Source organism: Danio rerio, chromosome 18, assembly GCF_052040795.2.
Source record: "Danio rerio strain M-AB ecotype USA chromosome 18, GRCz13ab, whole genome shotgun sequence".
In the NCBI taxonomy this organism is placed as follows: domain Eukaryota; kingdom Metazoa; phylum Chordata; class Actinopteri; order Cypriniformes; family Danionidae; genus Danio; species Danio rerio.
The window spans coordinates 10,545,318-10,565,539 of record NC_141038.1 but is presented as its reverse complement, the minus strand read 5'-3'; the positions used below and the strand labels follow the sequence as shown (position 1 = coordinate 10,565,539).

General features: G+C 37.9%; 2 long non-coding RNA genes across 2 annotated transcripts in view; one reads left to right on the top strand and one right to left on the bottom strand.

Annotated features, from left to right (window-relative positions):
- The window catches only part of LOC141378809 (uncharacterized), a 127,467-nt gene that overhangs the window by 24,907 nt on the left and 82,338 nt on the right, over positions 1-20,222 (top strand). The gene's annotated exons all lie outside the window — the stretch shown is intronic.
- On the bottom strand, positions 12,540-19,252 carry LOC148679548 (uncharacterized). Its single transcript, XR_015945119.1, has 5 exons — positions 19,008-19,252; positions 18,294-18,898; positions 15,972-16,648; positions 14,952-15,868; positions 12,540-14,848 (listed from the first exon to the last, which is right to left on the bottom strand). It is a non-coding gene; the product is annotated as an uncharacterized LOC148679548 (long non-coding RNA).

Sequence of the window (20,222 nt, the reverse complement as noted above, 5' to 3'; positions counted from 1 at the left end):
GATGTTGATCCTGGACCATCAAGAGTAAAATTCACTGATGTTGATCCTGGACCATCAAGAGTAAAATTCACTGATGTTGATCCTGGACCATCAAGATTCAAATTCACTGATGTTGATCCTGGACCATCAAAGTTCACTGATGTTGATCCTGGACCATCAAGATTAAAATTGACTGATGTTGATCCTGGAACATCAAGATTTAAATTCACTGATGTTGATCCTGGACCATCAAGATTAAAATTCACTGATGTTAATCCTGGACCATCAAGAATAAAATTGACTGATGTTGATCCTGGACCATCAAGATTCAAATTCACTGATGTTAATCCTTTACCATCAAGATTAAACTCCACTGAAGTTGATCCTGGACCATCAAGATTTAAATTCACTGATGTTGATCCTGGACAATCAAGATTCTAATTAACTGATGTTGATCCTGGACCATCAAGATTCTAATTCACTGATGTTGATCCTGGACCATCAAGGATCAAATTGACTAATGTTCAGCCTGGACCATCTAGAGTAAAATTCACTGATGTTGATCCTGGACCATCAAGATTAAAATTGACTGATGTTGATCCTGGACCATCAAGATCAAAATTGACTGTTGTTGATCCTGGACCATCAAGATTCAAATTGACTGATGTTGATCCTGGACCATCAAGAGTAAAATTCACTGATGTTGATCCTGGACCATCAAGATTAAAATTGACTGTTGTTGATTCTGGACCATCAAGATTTAAATTGACTGATGTTGATCCTGGACCATCAAGAGTAAAATTGACTGATGTTGATCCTGGACCATCAAGATTAAAATTCACTGATGTTGATCCTGGACCATCAAGAATAAAATTGACTGTTGTTGATCCTGGACCATCAAGATTCAAATTAACTGATGTTGATCCTGGACCATCAAAGTTCACTGATGTTGATCCTGGACCATCAAGATTCTAATTCACTGATGTTAATCCTGGACCATCAAGAGTAAAATTCACTGATGTTGATCCTGGACCATCAAGGATCAAATTCTCTTATGTTGATCCTGGACCATCAAGAGTAAAATTAACTGATGTTGATCCTGGACCATCAAGATTAAAACTGACTGATGTTGATCCTGGACCATCAAGATTAAAATTGACTGATGTTGATCCTGGACCATCAAGAGTAAAATTCACTGATGTTGATCCTGGACCATCAAGAGTAAAATTCACTGATGTTGATCCTGGACCATCAAGAGTAAAATTCACTGATGTTGATCCTGGACCATCAAGAATAAAATTGACTGTTGTTGATCCTGGACCATCAAGATTCAAATTAACTGATGTTGATCCTGGACCATCAAAGTTCACTGATGTTGATCCTGGACCATCAAGATTCTAATTCACTGATGTTGATCCTGGACCATCAAGATTAAAACTGACTGATGTTGATCCTGGACCATCAAGAGTAAAATTCACTGATGTTGATCCTGGACCATCAAGAGTAAAATTCACTGATGTTGATCCTGGACCATCAAGATTCAAATTCACTGATGTTGATCCTGGACCATCAAAGTTCACTGATGTTGATCCTGGACCATCAAGATTCAAATTCACTGATGTTGATCCTGGACCATCAAAGTTCACTGATGTTGATCCTGGACCATCAAGATTCAAATTCACTTATGTTGATCCTGGACCATCAAGATTCAAATTCACTTATGTTGATCCTGGACCATCAAGGATCAAACTGACTAATGTTCAGCCTGGACCATCTAGAGTAAAATTTACTGATGTTGATCCTGGACCATCAAGAGTAAAATTCACTGATGTTGATCCTGGACCATCAAGATTAAAATTGACTGATGTTGATCCTGGACCATCAAGAGTAAAATTCACTGATGTTGATCCTGGAACATCAAGATCAAAATTGACTGTTGTTGATCCTGGACCATCAAGATTCAAATTGACTGATGTTGATCCTGGACCATCAAGAGTAAAATTGACTGATGTTGATCCTGGACCATCAAGATTAAAATTCACTGATGTTGATCCTGGACCATCAAGAATAAAATTGACTGTTGTTGATCCTGGACCATCAAGATTCAAATTAACTGATGTTGATCCTGGACCATCAAAGTTCACTGATGTTGATCCTGGACCATCAAGATTCTAATTCACTGATGTTGATCCTGGACCATCAAGATTAAAACTGACTGATGTTGATCCTGGACCATCAAGATTAAAATTGACTGATGTTGATCCTGGACCATCAAGAGTAAAATTCACTGATGTTGATCCTGGACCATCAAGATTCAAATTCACTGATGTTGATCCTGGACCATCAAAGTTCACTGATGTTGATCCTGGACCATCAAGATTCAAATTCACTGATGTTGATCCTGGACCATCAAGATTAAAATTTACTGATGTTGATCCTGGACCATCAAGAGTAAAATTCACTGATGTTGATCCTGGACCATCAAGAGTAAAATTGACTGATTTTGATCCTGGACCATCAAGATTCAAATTCACTTTTGTTGATCCTGGACCATCAAGGATCAAATTGACTAATGTTCAGCCTGGACCATCTAGAGTAAAATTCACTGATCTTGATCCTGGACCATCAAGATTAAAATTCACTGATGTTGATCCTGGACCATCAAGAGTAAAATTCACTGATGTTGATCCTGGACCATCAAGATTAAAAATGACTGATGTTGATCCTGGACCATCAAGATTAAAATTGACTGTTGTTGATCCTGGACCATCAAGATTTAAATTGACTGATGTTGATCCTGGACCATCAAGAGTAAAATTGACTGATGTTGATCCTGGACCATCAAGATTAAAATTCACTGATGTTGATCCTGGACCATCAAGAATAAAATTGACTGTTGTTGATCCTGGACCATCAAGATTCAAATTAACTGATGTTGATCCTGGACCATCAAAGTTCACTGATGTTGATCCTGGACCATCAAGATTCTAATTCACTGATGTTAATCCTGGACCATCAAGAGTAAAATTCACTGATGTTGATCCTGGACCATCAAGGATCAAATTCTCTTATGTTGATCCTGGACCATCAAGATTAAAACTGACTGATGTTGATCCTGGACCATCAAGATTAAAATTGACTGATGTTGATCCTGGACCATCAAGAGTAAAATTCACTGATGTTGATCCTGGACCATCAAGATTAAAATTCACTGATGTTGATCCTGGACCATCAAGAGTAAAATTCACTGATGTTGATCCTGGACCATCAAGAGTAAAATTCACTGATGTTGATCCTGGACCATCAAGAATAAAATTGACTGTTGTTGATCCTGGACCATCAAGATTCAAATTAACTGATGTTGATCCTGGACCATCAAAGTTCACTGATGTTGATCCTGGACCATCAAGATTCTAATTCACTGATGTTGATCCTGGACCATCAAGATTAAAACTGACTGATGTTGATCCTGGACCATCAAGATTAAAATTGACTGATGTTGATCCTGGACCATCAAGAGTAAAATTCACTGATGTTGATCCTGGACCATCAAGATTCAAATTCACTGATGTTGATCCTGGACCATCAAAGTTCACTGATGTTGATCCTGGACCATCAAAATTCAAATTCACTGATGTTGATCCAGGACCATCAAGATTAAAATTTACTGATGTTGATCCTGGACCATCAAGAGTAAAATTCACTGATGTTGATCCTGGACCATCAAGAGTAAAATTGACTGATTTTGATCCTGGACCATCAAGATTCAAATTCACTTATGTTGATCCTGGACCATCAAGGATTAAATTGACTAATGTTCAGCCTGGACCCTCTAGAGTAAAATTCACTGATCTTGATCCTGGACCATCAAGATTAAAATTCACTGATGTTGATCCTGGACCATCAAGAGTAAAATTCACTGATGTTGATCCTGGACCATCAAGATTAAAATTGACTGATGTTGATCCTGGACCATCAAGAGTAAAATTCACTGATGTTGATCCTGGACCATCAAGATTAAAATTCACTGTTGTTGATCCTGGACCATCAAGATTCAAATTAACTGATGTTGATCCTGGACCATCAAAGTTCACTGATGTTGATCCTGGACCATCAAGATTCTAATTCACTGATGTTAATCCTGGACCATCAAGAGTAAAATTCACTGATGTTGATCCTGGACCATCAAGGATTAAATTCACTTATGTTGATCCTGGACCATCAAGAGTAAAATTAACTGATGTTGATCCTGGACCATCAAGATTAAAACTGACTGATGTTGATCCTGGACCATCAAGATTAAAATTGACTGATGTTGATCCTGGACCATCAAGAGTAAAATTCACTGATGTTGATCCTGGACCATCAAGATTCAAATTCACTGATGTTGATCCTGGACCATCAAAGTTCACTGATGTTGATCCTGGACCATCAAGATTCTAATTCACTGATGTTGATCCTGGACCATCAAGATTAAAATTTACTGATGTTGATCCTGGACCATCAAGAGTAAAATTTACTGATGTTGATCCTGGACCATCAAGAGTAAAATTGACTGATGTTGATCCTGGACCATCAAGATTAAAATTCACTGATGTTGATCCTGGACCATCAAGAATAAAATTGACTGTTGTTGATCCTGGACCATCAAGATTCAAATTAACTTATGTTGATCCTGGACCATCAAGAGTTAAATTCACTGATGTTGATCCTGGACCATCAAGAGTAAAATTGACTGATGTTGATCCTGGACCATCAAGATTCAAATTCACTTATGTTGATCCTGGACCATCAAGATTAAAATTTACTTATGTTGATCCTGGACCATCAAGAGTAAAAATCACTGATGTTGATCCTGGACCATCAAGATTCAAATTCACTGATGTTGATCCTGGACCATCAAAGTTCACTGATGTTGATCCTGGACCATCAAGATTCAAATTCACTGATGTTGATCCTGGACCATCAAAGTTCACTGATGTTGATCCTGGACCATCAAGATTCAAATTCACTTATGTTGATCCTGGACCATCAAGATTCAAATTCACTTATGTTGATCTTGGACCATCAAGGATCAAATTGACTAATGTTCAGCCTGGACCATCTAGAGTAAAATTCACTGATGTTGATCCTGGACCATCAAGATTAAAATTCACTGATGTTGATCCTGGACCATCAAGAGTAAAATTCACTGATGTTGATCCTGGACCATCAAGATTCAAATTCACTTATGTTGATCCTGGACCATCAAGATTCAAATTCACTTATGTTGATCCTGGACCATCAAGGATCAAATTGACTAATGTTCAGCCTGGACCATCTAGAGTAAAATTCACTGATGTTGATCCTGGACCATCAAGATTAAAATTCACTGATGTTGATCCTGGACCATCAAGAGTAAAATTCACTGATGTTGATCCTGGACCATCAAGAGTAAAATTCACTGATGTTGATCCTGGACCATCAAGATTAAAATTGACTGATGTTGATCCTGGACCATCAAGAGTAAAATTCACTGATGTTGATCCTGGACCATCAAGATTAAAATTGACTGTTGTTGATCCTGGACCATCAAGATTCAAATTGACTGATGTTGATCCTGGACCATCAAGAGTAAAATTGACTGATGTTGATCCTGGACCATCAAGATTAAAATTCACTGATGTTGATCCTGGACCATCAAGAATAAAATTGACTGTTGTTGATCCTGGACCATCAAGATTCAAATTAACTGATGTTGATCCTGGACCATCAAAGTTCACTGATGTTGATCCTGGACCATCAAGATTCAAATTCACTGATGTTGATCCTGGACCATCAAGATTCAAATTCACTGATGTTGATCCTGGACCATCAAAGTTCACTGATGTTGATCCTGGACCATCAAGATTCAAATTCACTGATGTTGATCCTGGACCATCAAGATTAAAATTTACTGATGTTGATCCTGGACCATCAAGAGTAAAATTCACTGATGTTGATCCTGGACCATCAAGAGTAAAATTGACTGATTTTGATCCTGGACCATCAAGATTCAAATTCACTTATGTTGATCCTGGACCATCAAGGATCAAATTGACTAATGTTCAGCCTGGACCATCTAGAGTAAAATTCACTGATGTTGATCCTGGACCATCAAGATTAAAATTCACTGATGTTGATCCTTGACCATCAAGAGTAAAATTCACTGATGTTGATCCTGGACCATCAAGATTAAAATTGACTGATGTTGATCCTGGACCATCAAGAGTAAAATTCACTGATGTTGATCCTGGACCATCAAGATTAAAATTGACTGTTGTTGATCCTGGACCATCAAGAGTAAAATTGACTGATTTTGATCCTGGACCATCAAGATTCAAATTCACTTATGTTGATACTGGACCATCAAGGATCAAATTGACTAATGTTCAGCCTGGACCATCTAGAGTAAAATTCACTGATCTTGATCCTGGACCATCAAGATTAAAATTGACTGATGTTGATCCTGGACCATCAAGAGTAAAATTCACTGATGTTGATCCTGGACCATCAAGATTCAAATTCACTGATGTTGATCCTGGACCATCAAAGTTCACTGATGTTGATCCTGGACCATCAAGATTCAAATTCACTTATGTTGATCCTGGACCATCAAGATTCAAATTCACTTATGTTGATCCTGGACCATCAAGGATCAAATTGACTAATGTTCAGCCTGGACCATCTAGAGTAAAATTCACTGATGTTAATCCTGGACCATCAAGATTAAAATTCACTGATGTTGATCCTGGACCATCAAGAGTAAAATTCACTGATGTTGATCCTGGATCATCAAGATTCAAATTCACTTATGTTGATCCTGGACCATCAAGATTCAAATTCACTTATGTTGATCCTAGGCCATCAAGGATCAAATTGACTAATGTTCAGCCTGGACCATCTAGAGTAAAATTCACTGATGTTGATCCTGGACCATCAAGATTAAAATTCACTGATGTTGATCCTGGACCATCAAGAGTAAAATTCACTGATGTTGATCCTGGACCATCAAGATTAAAATTCACTGATGTTGATCCTGGACCATCAAGATTCTAATTCACTGATGTTGATCCTGGACCATCAAGATTAAAACTGACTGATGTTGATCCTGGACCATCAAGATTAAAATTGACTGATGTTGATCCTGGACCATCAAAATTCACTGATGTTGATCCTGAACCATCAAGGATCAAATTGACTAATGTTCAGCCTGGACCATCTAGAGTAAAATTTACTGATGTTGATCCTGGACCATCAAGAGTAAAATTCACTGATGTTGATCCTGGACCATCAAGATTAAAATTGACTGATGTTGATCCTGGACCATCAAGATCAAAATTGACTGTTGTTGATCCTGGACCATCAAGATTCAAATTGACTGATGTTGATCCTGGACCATCAAGATTAAAATTCACTGATGTTGATCCTGGACCATCAAGAATAAAATTGACTGTTGTTGATCCTGGACCATCAAGATTCAAATTAACTGATGTTGATCCTGGACCATCAAAGTTCACTGATGTTGATCCTGGACCATCAAGATTAAAACTGACTGATGTTGATCCTGGACCATCAAGATTAAAATTGACTGATGTTGATCCTGGACCATCAAGAGTAAAATTCACTGATGTTGATCCTGGACCATCAAGATTCAAATTCACTTATGTTGATCCTGGACCATCAAGATTCAAATTCACTTATGTTGATCTTGGACCATCAAGGATCAAATTGACTAATGTTCAGCCTGGACCATCTAGAGTAAAATTCACTGATGTTGATCCTGGACCATCAAGATTAAAATTCACTGATGTTGATCCTGGACCATCAAGAGTAAAATTCACTGATGTTGATCCTGGACCATCAAGATTCAAATTCACTTATGTTGATCCTGGACCATCAAGATTCAAATTCACTTATGTTGATCCTGGACCATCAAGGATCAAATTGACTAATGTTCAGCCTGGACCATCTAGAGTAAAATTCACTGATGTTGATCCTGGACCATCAAGATTAAAATTCACTGATGTTGATCCTGGACCATCAAGAGTAAAATTCACTGATGTTGATCCTGGACCATCAAGAGTAAAATTCACTGATGTTGATCCTGGACCATCAAGATTAAAATTGACTGATGTTGATCCTGGACCATCAAGAGTAAAATTCACTGATGTTGATCCTGGACCATCAAGATTAAAATTGACTGTTGTTGATCCTGGACCATCAAGATTCAAATTGACTGATGTTGATCCTGGACCATCAAGAGTAAAATTGACTGATGTTGATCCTGGACCATCAAGATTAAAATTCACTGATGTTGATCCTGGACCATCAAGAATAAAATTGACTGTTGTTGATCCTGGACCATCAAGATTCAAATTAACTGATGTTGATCCTGGACCATCAAAGTTCACTGATGTTGATCCTGGACCATCAAGATTCAAATTCACTGATGTTGATCCTGGACCATCAAGATTCAAATTCACTGATGTTGATCCTGGACCATCAAAGTTCACTGATGTTGATCCTGGACCATCAAGATTCAAATTCACTGATGTTGATCCTGGACCATCAAGATTAAAATTTACTGATGTTGATCCTGGACCATCAAGAGTAAAATTCACTGATGTTGATCCTGGACCATCAAGAGTAAAATTGACTGATTTTGATCCTGGACCATCAAGATTCAAATTCACTTATGTTGATCCTGGACCATCAAGGATCAAATTGACTAATGTTCAGCCTGGACCATCTAGAGTAAAATTCACTGATGTTGATCCTGGACCATCAAGATTAAAATTCACTGATGTTGATCCTTGACCATCAAGAGTAAAATTCACTGATGTTGATCCTGGACCATCAAGATTAAAATTGACTGATGTTGATCCTGGACCATCAAGATTAAAATTGACTGTTGTTGATCCTGGACCATCAAGAGTAAAATTGACTGATTTTGATCCTGGACCATCAAGATTCAAATTCACTTATGTTGATACTGGACCATCAAGGATCAAATTGACTAATGTTCAGCCTGGACCATCTAGAGTAAAATTCACTGATCTTGATCCTGGACCATCAAGATTAAAATTGACTGATGTTGATCCTGGACCATCAAGAGTAAAATTCACTGATGTTGATCCTGGACCATCAAGATTCAAATTCACTGATGTTGATCCTGGACCATCAAAGTTCACTGATGTTGATCCTGGACCATCAAGATTCAAATTCACTTATGTTGATCCTGGACCATCAAGATTCAAATTCACTTATGTTGATCCTGGACCATCAAGGATCAAATTGACTAATGTTCAGCCTGGACCATCTAGAGTAAAATTCACTGATGTTAATCCTGGACCATCAAGATTAAAATTCACTGATGTTGATCCTGGACCATCAAGAGTAAAATTCACTGATGTTGATCCTGGATCATCAAGATTCAAATTCACTTATGTTGATCCTGGACCATCAAGATTCAAATTCACTTATGTTGATCCTGGACCATCAAGGATCAAATTGACTAATGTTCAGCCTGGACCATCTAGAGTAAAATTCACTGATGTTGATCCTGGACCATCAAGATTAAAATTCACTGATGTTGATCCTGGACCATCAAGAGTAAAATTCACTGATGTTGATCCTGGACCATCAAGATTAAAATTCACTGATGTTGATCCTGGACCATCAAGATTCTAATTCACTGATGTTGATCCTGGACCATCAAGATTAAAACTGACTGATGTTGATCCTGGACCATCAAGATTAAAATTGACTGATGTTGATCCTGGACCATCAAGAGTAAAATTCACTGATGTTGATCCTGGACCATCAAGATTCAAATTCACTGATGTTGATCCTGGACCATCAAAGTTCACTGATGTTGATCCTGGACCATCAAGATTCAAATTCACTGATGTTGATCCTGGACCATCAAGATTAAAATTTACTGATGTTGATCCTGGACCATCAAGAGTAAAATTCACTGATGTTGATCCTGGACCATCAAGAGTAAAATTGACTGATTTTGATCCTGGACCATCAAGATTCAAATTCACTTATGTTGATCCTGGACCATCAAGGATCAAATTGACTAATGTTCAGCCTGGACCATCTAGAGTAAAATTCACTGATGTTGATCCTGGACCATCAAGATTAAAATTCACTGATGTTGATCCTGGACCATCAAGAGTAAAATTCACTGATGTTGATCCTGGACCATCAAGATTAAAATTGACTGATGTTGATCCTGGACCATCAAGAGTAAAATTCACTGATGTTGATCCTGGACCATCAAGATTAAAATTGACTGTTGTTGATCCTGGACCATCAAAGTTCACTGATGTTGATCCTGGACCATCAAGATTCAAATTCACTTATGTTGATCCTGGACCATCAAGATTCAAATTCCCTTATGTTGATCCTGGACCATCAAGGATCAAATTGACTAATGTTCAGCCTGGACCATCTAGAGTAAAATTCACTGATGTTGATCCTGGACCATCAAGATTAAAATTCACTGATGTTGATCCTGGACCATCAAGAGTAAAATTCACTGATGTTGATCCTGGATCATCAAGATTCAAATTCACTTATGTTGATCCTGGACCATCAAGATTCAAATTCACTTATGTTGATCCTGGACCATCAAGGATCAAATTGACTAATGTTCAGCCTGGACCATCTAGAGTAAAATTCACTGATGTTGATCCTGGACCATCAAGATTAAAATTCACTGATGTTGATCCTGGACAGTCAAGAGTAAAATTCACTGATGTTGATCCTGGACCATCAAGAGTAAAATTCACTGATGTTGATCCTGGACCATCAAGATTAAAATTGACTGATGTTGATCCTGGACCATCAAGAGTAAAATTTACTGATGTTGATCCTGGACCATCAAGATTAAAATTGACTGTTGTTGATCCTGGACCATCAAGATTCAAATTGACTGATGTTGATCCTGGACCATCAAGAGTAAAATTGACTGATGTTGATCCTGGACCATCAAGATTAAAATTCACTGATGTTGATCCTGGACCATCAAGATTAAAATTGACTGTTGTTGATCCTGGACCATCAAGATTCAAATTGACTGATGTTGATCCTGGACCATCAAGAGTAAAATTGACTGATGTTGATCCTGGACCATCAAGATTAAAATTCACTGATGTTGATCCTGGACCATCAAGAATAAAATTGACTGTTGTTGATCCTGGACCATCAAGATTCAAATTAACTGATGTTGATCCTGGACCATCAAAGTTCACTGATGTTGATCCTGGACCATCAAGATTCTAATTCACTGATGTTGATCCTGGACCATCAAGATAAAAACTGACTGATGTTGATCCTGGACCATCAAGATTAAAATTGACTGATGTTGATCCTGGACCATCAAGAGTAAAATTCACTGATGTTGATCCTGGACCATCAAGATTCAAATTCACTGATGTTGATCCTGGACCATCAAAGTTCACTGATGTTGATCCTGGACCATCAAGATTCAAATTCACTGATGTTGATCCTGGACCATCAAGATTAAAATTTACTGATGTTGATCCTGGACTATCAAGAGTAAAATTCACTGATGTTGATCCTGGACCATCAAGAGTAAAATTGACTGATTTTGATCCTGGACCATCAAGATTCAAATTCACTTATGTTGATCCTGGACCATCAAGGATCAAATTGACTAATGTTCAGCCTGGACCATCTAGAGTAAAATTCACTGATGTTGATCCTGGACCATCAAGATTAAAATTCACTGATGTTGATCCTGGACCATCAAGAGTAAAATTCACTGATGTTGATCCTGGACCATCAAGATTAAAATTGACTGATGTTGATCCTGGACCATCAAGAGTAAAATTCACTGATGTTGATCCTGGACCATCAAGATTAAAATTGACTGTTGTTGATCCTGGACCATCAAGAGTAAAATTGACTGATTTTGATCCTGGACCATCAAGATTCAAATTCACTTATGTTGATACTGGACCATCAAGGATCAAATTGACTAATGTTCAGCCTGGACCATCTAGAGTAAAATTCACTGATCTTGATCCTGGACCATCAAGATTAAAATTCACTGATGTTGATCCTGGACCATCAAGAGTAAAATTCACTGATGTTGATCCTGGACCATCAAGATTCAAATTCACTGATGTTGATCCTGGACCATCAAAGTTCACTGATGTTGATCCTGGACCATCAAGAATCAAATTCACTGATGTTGATCCTGGACCATCAAAGTTCACTGATGTTGATCCTGGACCATCAAGATTCAAATTCACTTATGTTGATCCTGGACCATCAAGATTCAAATTCACTTATGTTGATCCTGGACCATCAAGGATCAAATTGACTAATGTTCAGCCTGGACCATCTAGAGTAAAATTCACTGATGTTGATCCTGGACCATCAAGATTAAAATTCACTGATGTTGTTCCTGGACCATCAAGAGTAAAATTCACTGATGTTGATCCTGGACCATCAAGATTCAAATTCACTTATGTTGATCCTGGACCATCAAGATTCAAATTCACTTATGTTGATCCTGAACCATCAAGGATCAAATTGACTAATGTTCAGCCTGGACCATCTAGAGTAAAATTCACTGATGTTGATCCTGGACCATCAAGATTAAAATTCACTGATGTTGATCCTGGACCATCAAGAGTAAAATTCACTGATGTTGATCCTGGACCATCAAGAGTAAAATTCACTGATGTTGATCCTGGACCATCAAGATTAAAATTGACTGATGTTGATCCTGGACCATCAAGAGTAAAATTCACTGATGTTGATCCTGGACCATCAAGATTAAAATTGACTGTTGTTGATCCTGGACCATCAAGATTCAAATTGACTGATGTTGATCCTGGACCATCAAGAGTAAAATTGACTGATGTTGATCCTGGACCATCAAGATTAAAATTCACTGATGTTGATCCTGGACCATCAAGAATAAAATTGACTGTTGTTGATCCTGGACCATCAAGATTCAAATTAACTGATGTTGATCCTGGACCATCAAAGTTCACTGATGTTGATCCTGGACCATCAAGATTCTAATTCACTGATGTTGATCCTGGACCATCAAGATTAAAACTGACTGATGTTGATCCTGGACCATCAAGATTAAAATTGACTGATGTTGATCCTGGACCATCAAGAGTAAAATTCACTGATGTTGATCCTGGACCATCAAGATTCAAATTCACTGATGTTGATCCTGGACCATCAAAGTTCACTGATGTTGATCCTGGACCATCAAGATTCAAATTCACTGATGTTGATCCTGGACCATCAAGATTAAAATTTACTGATGTTGATCCTGGACCATCAAGAGTAAAATTCACTGATGTTGATCCTGGACCATCAAGAGTAAAATTGACTGATTTTGATCCTGGACCATCAAGATTCAAATTCACTTATGTTGATCCTGGACCATCAAGGATCAAATTGACTAATGTTCAGCCTGGACCATCTAGAGTAAAATTCACTGATGTTGATCCTGGACCATCAAGATTAAAATTCACTGATGTTGATCCTGGACCATCAAGAGTAAAATTCACTGATGTTGATCCTGGACCATCAAGATTAAAATTGACTGATGTTGATCCTGGACCATCAAGAGTAAAATTCACTGATGTTGATCCTGGACCATCAAGATTAAAATTGACTGTTGTTGATCCTGGACCATCAAGAGTAAAATTGACTGATTTTGATCCTGGACCATCAAGATTCAAATTCACTTATGTTGATACTGGACCATCAAGGATCAAATTGACTAATGTTCAGCCTGGACCATCTAGAGTAAAATTCACTGATCTTGATCCCGGACCATCAAGATTAAAATTCACTGATGTTGATCCTGGACCATCAAGAGTAAAATTCACTGATGTTGATCCTGGACCATCAAGATTAAAATTGACTGATGTTGATCCTGGACCATCAAGAGTAAAATTCACTGATGTTGATCCTGGACCATCAAGATTAAAATTGACTGTTGTTGATCCTGGACCATCAAGATTTAAGTTGACTGATGTTGATCCTGGACCATCAAGAGTAAAATTGACTGATGTTGATCCTGGACCATCAAGATTAAAATTCACTGATGTTGATCCTGGACCATCAAGAATAAAATTGACTGTTGTTGATCCTGGAACATCAAGATTCAAATTAACTGATGTTGATCCTGGACCATCAAAGTTCACTGATGTTGATCCTGGACCATCAAGATTCTAATTCACTGATGTTAATCCTGGACCATCAAGAGTAAAATTCACTGATGTTGATCCTGGACCATCAAGATTAAAACTGACTGATATTGATCCTGGACCATCAAGATTAAAATTGACTGATGTTGATCCTGGACCATCAAGAGTAAAATTCACTGATGTTGATCCTGGACCATCAAGATTCAAATTCACTGATGTTGATCCTGGACCATCAAAGTTCACTGATGTTGATCCTGGACCATCAAGATTCTAATTCACTGATGTTGATCCTGGACCATCAAGATTAAAATTTACTGATGTTGATCCTGGACCATCAAAGTTCACTGATGTTGATCCTGGACCATCAAGATTCTAATTCACTGATGTTGATCCTGGACCATCAAGAGTAAAATTCACTAATGTTGATCCTGGACCATCAAGGATCAAATTCACTTATGTTGATCCTGAACCATCAAGAGTAAAATTAACTGATGTTGATCCTGGACCATCAACATTAAAACTGACTGATGTTGATCCTGGACCATCAAGATTAAAATTGACTGATGTTGATCCTGGACCATCAAGAGTAAAATTCACTGATGTTGATCCTGGACCATCAAGATTCAAATTCACTGATGTTGATCCTGGACCATCAAAGTTCACTGATGTTGATCCTGGACCATCAAGATTCTAATTCACTGATGTTGATCCTGGACCATCAAGATTAAAATTTACTGATGTTGATCCTGGACCATCAAGAGTAAAATTCACTGATGTTGATCCTGGACCATCAAGAGTAAAATTGACTGATGTTGATCCTGGACCATCAAGATTAAAACTGACTGATGTTGATCCTGGACCATCAAGATTAAAATTGACTGATGTTGATCCTGGACCATCAAGAGTAAAATTCACTGATGTTGATCCTGGACCATCAAGATTAAAACTGACTGATGTTGATCCTGGACCATCAAGAGTAAAATTGACTGATGTTGATCCTGGACCATCAAGAGTAAAATTCACTGATGTTGATCCTGGACCATCAAGATTCAAATTCACTGATGTTGATCCTGGACCATTAAAATTCACTGATGTTGATCCTGGACCATCAAGATTAAAATTGACTGATGTTGATCCTGGACCATCAAGAGTAAAATTCACTGATGTTGATCCTGGACCATCAAGATTAAAACTGACTGATGTTGATCCTGGACCATCAAGAGTAAAATTGACTGATGTTGATCCTGGACCATCAAGAGTAAAATTCACTGATGTTGATCCTGGACCATCAAGATTCAAATTCACTGATGTTGATCCTGGACCATCAAAGTTCACTGATGTTGATCCTGGACCATCAAGATTCTAATTCACTGATGTTGATCCTGGACCATCAAGATTAAAATTCACTGATAATGATCCTGGACCATCAAGATTAAAATTGATTGATGTTGATCCTGGACCATCAAGATTTACTGATGTTGATCCTGGACCATCAAGATTCTAAATCACTGATGTTGATCCTGGACCATCAAGATTAAAATTGACTGATGTTCATCCTGGACCATCAAGATTAAAATTGAATGATGTTGATCCTGGACCATCAAGATTAAAATTGACTGATGTTGATCCTGAACCACCAAGATTAAAATTGACTGATGTTGATCCTGCACCACCAAGATTAAAATTGACTGATGTTGATCCTGAACCACCAAGATTAAAATTGATTGATGTTGATCCTGGACCATCAAGATTTACTGATGTTGATCCTGGACCATCAAGATTCTAAATCACTGATGTTGATCCTGGACCATCAAGATTAAAATTGACTGATGTTCATCCTGGACCATCAAGATTAAAATTGACTGATGTTGATCCTGAACCACCAAGATTAAAATTGATTGATGTTGATCCTGGACCATCAAGATTAAAATTCACTGATGTTGATCCTGGACCATCATGAGTAAAATTCACTGATGCTGATCCTGGACCATCATGAGTAAAATTCACTGATGTTGATCCTGGACCATCAAGATTAAAATTTACTTTTGTTGATCCTGGACCATCAAGATTCAAATTGACTGATGTTGATCCTGGACCATCAAAATTCACTGGTCTTGATCCTGAACCATCAAGGATCAAATTGACTAATGTTCAGCCTGGACCATCTAGAGTAAAATTCACTGATGTTGATCCTGGACCATCAAGAGTAAAATTGACTGTTGTTGATCCTGGACCATCAAGATTCAAATTGACTGATGTTGATCCTGTACCATCAAGAGTAAAATTCACTGATGTTGATCCTGGACCATCAAGATTAAAATTGACTGTTGTTGATCCTGGACCATCAAGATTCAAATTGACTGACGTTGATCCTGGACCATCAAGATTAAAATTTACTGATGTTGATCCTGGACCATCAAGAGTAAAATTGACTGTTGTTGATCCTGGACCATCAAGATTCAAATTAACTGATGTTGATCCTGGACCATCAAAGTTCACTGATGTTGATCCTGGACCATCAAGATTCTAATTCACTGATGTTGATCCTGGACCATCAACAGTAAAATTGACTGATGTTGAACCTGGACCATCAAGATTCAAATTCACTTATATTGATCCTGGACCATCAAGAGTAAAATTCACTGATGTTGATCCTGGACCATCAAGAGTAAAATTGACTGATTTTGATCCTGGACCATCAAGATTCAAATTCACTTATGTTGATCCTGGACCATCAAGGATCAAATTGACTAATGTTCAGCCTGGACCATCTAGAGTAAAATTCACTGATGTTGATCCTGGACCATCAAGATTAAAATTCACTGATGTTGATCCTGGACCATCAAGAGTAAAATTCACTGATGTTGATCCTGGACCATCAAGATTAAAATTCACTGATGTTGATCCTGGACCATCAAGATTAAAATTCACTGATGTTGATCCTGGACCATCAAGATTAAAATTCACTGATGTTGATCCTGGACCATCAAGATTAAAATTGACTGATGTTGATCCTGGACCATCAAGAGTAAAATTCACTGATGTTGATCCTGGACCATCAAGATTAAAATTGACTGTTGTTGATCCTGGACCATCAAGATTTAAATTGACTGATGTTGATCCTGGACCATCAAGAGTAAAATTGCCTGATGTTGATCCTGGACCATCAAGATTAAAATTCACTGATGTTGATCCTGGACCATCAAGAATAAAATTGACTGTTGTTGATCCTGGACCATCAAGATTCAAATTAACTGATGTTGATCCTGGACCATCAAAGTTCACTGATGTTGATCCTGGACCATCAAGAATAAAATTGACTGTTGTTGATCCTGGACCATCAAGATTCAAATTAACTGATGTTGATCCTGGACCATCAAAGTTCACTGATGTTAATCCTGGACCATCAAGAGTAAAATTCACTGATGTTGATCCTGGACCATCAAGATTAAAACTGACTGATGTTGATCCTGGACCATCAAGATTAAAATTGACTGATGTTGATCCTGGACCATCAAGAGTAAAATTCACTGATGTTGATCCTGGACCATCAAGATTCAAATTCACTGATGTTGATCCTGGACCATCAAAGTTCACTGATGTTGATCCTGGACCATCAAGATTCTAATTCACTGATGTTGATCCTGGACCATCAAGATTAAAATTTACTGATGTTGATCCTGGACCATCAAAGTTCACTGATGTTGATCCTGGACCATCAAGATTCTAATTCACTGATGTTGATCCTGGACCATCAAAGTTCACTGATGTTGATCCTGGACCATCAAGATTCTAATTCACTGATGTTGATCCTGGACCATCAAGATTAAAATTTACTGATGTTGATCCTGGACCATCAAAGTTCACTGATGTTGATCCTGGACCATCAAGAGTAAAATTAACTGATGTTGATCCTGGACCATCAAGATTAAAACTGACTGATGTTGATCCTGGACCATCAAGATTAAAATTGACTGATGTTGATCCTGGACCATCAAGATTCAAATTCACTGATGTTGATCCTGGACCATCAAAGTTCACTGATGTTGATCCTGGACCATCAAGATTCTAATTCACTGATGTTGATCCTGGACCATCAAGATTAAAATTTACTGATGTTGATCCTGGACCATCAAGAGTAAAATTCACTGATGTTGATCCTGGACCATCAAGAGTAAAATTGACTGATGTTGATCCTGGACCATCAAGATTAAAACTGACTGATGTTGATCCTGGACCATCAAGATTAAAATTGACTGATGTTGATCCTGGACCATCAAGAGTAAAATTCACTGATGTTGATCCTGGACCATCAAGATTAAAATTGACTGATGTTGATCCTGGACCATCAAGAGTAAAATTCACTGATGTTGATCCTGGACCATCAAGATTCAAATTCACTGATGTTGATCCTGGACCATCAAAGTTCACTGATGTTGATCCTGGACCATCAAGATTCTAATTCACTGATGTTGATCCTGGACTATCAAGATTAAAATTGACTGATGTTGATCCTGGACCATCAAGAGTAAAATTCACTGATGTTGATCCTGGACCATCAAGAGTAAAATTGACTGATGTTGATCCTGGACCATCAAGATTAAAATTGACTGATGTTGATCCTGGACCATCAAGATTCAAATTGATTGATGTTGATCCTGGACCATCAAGATTCAAATTCACTGATGTTCATCCTGGACCATCAAGGATCAAATTCACAGATGTTGATCCTCGACCATCAAGAGTAAAATTCACTGATGTTGATCCTGGACCATCAAGATTAAAATTGACTGATGTTGATCCTGGACCATCAAGATTCTAATTCACTGATAATGATCCTGGACCATCAAGATTAAAATTGATTGATGTTGATCCTGGACCATCAAGATTCACTGATGTTGATCCTGGACCATCAAGATTCTAAATCACTGATGTTGATCCTGGACCATCAAGATTAAAATTGACTGATGTTCATCCTGGACCATCAAGATTAAAATTGACTGATGTTGATCCTGGACCATCAAGATTAAAATTGACTGATGTTGAACCTGAACCACCAAGATTAAAATTGATTGATGTTGATCCTGGACCATCAAGATTGAAATTCACTTATGTTGACCCTGGACCATCAAGATTAAAATTCACTGATGTTGATCCTGGACCATCATGAGTAAAATTCACTGATGCTGATCCTGGACCATCATGAGTAAAATTCACTGATGTTGATCCTGGACCATCAAGATTAAAATTTACTTTTGTTGATCCTGGACCATCAAGATTCAAATTGACTGATGTTGATCCTGGACCATCAAAATTCACTGGTCTTGATCCTGAACCATCAAGGATCAAATTGACTAATGTTCAGCCTGGACCATCTAGAGTAAAATTCACTGATGTTGATCCTGGACCATCAAGAGTAAAATTGACTGTTGTTGATCCTGGACCATCAAGATTAAAATTGACTGTTGTTGATCCTGGACCATCAAGATTCAAATTGACTGACGTTGATCCTGGACCATCAAGATTAAAATTTACTGATGTTGATCCTGGACCATCAAGAGTAAAATTGACTGTTGTTGATCCTGGACCATCAAGATTCAAATTAACTGATGTTGATCCTGGACCATCAAAGTTCACTGATGTTGATCCTGGACCATCAAGATTCTAATTCACTGATGTTGATCCTGGACCATCAACAGTAAAATTCACTGATGTTGATCCTGGACCATCAAGAGTAAAATTGACTGATTTTGATCCTGGACCATCAAGATTCAAATTCACTTATGTTGATCCTGGACCATCAAGGATCAAATTGACTAATGTTCAGCCTGGACCATCTAGAGTAAAATTCACTGATGTTGATCCTGGACCATCAAGGATCAAATTGACTAATGTTCAGCCTGGACCATCTAGAGTAAAATTCACTGATGTTGATCCTGGACCATCAAGATTAAAATTGACTGATGTTGATCCTGGACCATCAAGATCAAAATTGACTGTTGTTGA